Source organism: Nematolebias whitei, chromosome 21 (genome assembly GCF_014905685.2).
Source record: "Nematolebias whitei isolate Nwh7 chromosome 21, NemWhi1, whole genome shotgun sequence".
In the NCBI taxonomy this organism is placed as follows: domain Eukaryota; kingdom Metazoa; phylum Chordata; class Actinopteri; order Cyprinodontiformes; family Rivulidae; genus Nematolebias; species Nematolebias whitei.
Window position 1 is genome coordinate 1,037,158 of NC_056518.1, and position 865 is coordinate 1,038,022.

The 865-nt window shown below is 49.9% G+C and overlaps 1 long non-coding RNA gene across 1 annotated transcript; it reads left to right on the forward strand.

Annotated features, from left to right (window-relative positions):
* Positions 1 to 474: 474 nt before the first annotated feature.
* LOC119427507 lies at positions 475 to 680 on the forward strand. The gene is made up of 2 exons (XR_005187659.1): positions 475 to 507; positions 588 to 680. It is a non-coding gene; the product is annotated as an uncharacterized LOC119427507 (long non-coding RNA).
* The last annotated feature ends 185 nt before the right edge of the window (positions 681 to 865 follow it).

Below are 865 nucleotides of genomic sequence, written 5' to 3' on the forward strand. Positions count from 1 at the left end.
GTGAGTGCCAGATAGTCGAACACAGTTTTCCTGCAAGTAGTTATCCAGCGCTCATAGTTTCCGGTTTCCCTTGTAGTGTTTTGTTTCTTTTTCTTAGTTCCCCTCCTGTCCAGTTTTGTTTTTGCATTCCTTGCTCCTGTCCCGCTCCTTGGTTCATGTATCCTGGTGCTGACTTCTCGTTCTGGGACTTCCGCTCGCCTGACTTCGCCTCTAGACCGCTCCTCACCGGATCTACGCCTCCATTCATCGGCACCGACCTACGCCTCCTTCACACTGCCTCCTCGCCTGCTCCTGCTTGGGACTGACGCTCTTCTGATCTCCGGTTTCGACCCTCGCCTGATTGACTTCGCCTCATGCCTCACGGACCAGTGTGTCGTCTCCTCCCATCCATCCTCGAGCTCTTCACTGCAGCTGGCTGTCTCCTCTCACCAGGACCATCCCCCCTGCAGCGATCCCACCGTGCTGGAACGTCTCAGCTCCTCTGAACCCCCTCCTGACAGAGTAACGGTTAGTGGTTTCCGTATCCTGACTTTTGCTTTTGCTTCTGTCTCCTGTCGGGCCACTAACCGTTCTCTCCCTGTCCTTAGACTTGTTCCAGTCGTTTACCCTGAGACCGACACCAGAGCCAGGTTCACTTTGAGAGGCAAGGCCCCACCAAGAAAATAAACTTTTTAACCTGAGTCTTGGTGTTTGTGGTGATTTTGGTCCAGACATTTGGGGGTTCGTTACAGAGGTCTAGTATTATAGTAGAAGTCTAGTATTATAGTAGAGGTCTAGTATTATAGTAGAGGTCTAGTATTATAGTAGAGGTCTAGTATTATAGTAGAGGTCTAGTTATATAGTAGAGGTCTAGTTATATAGTAGA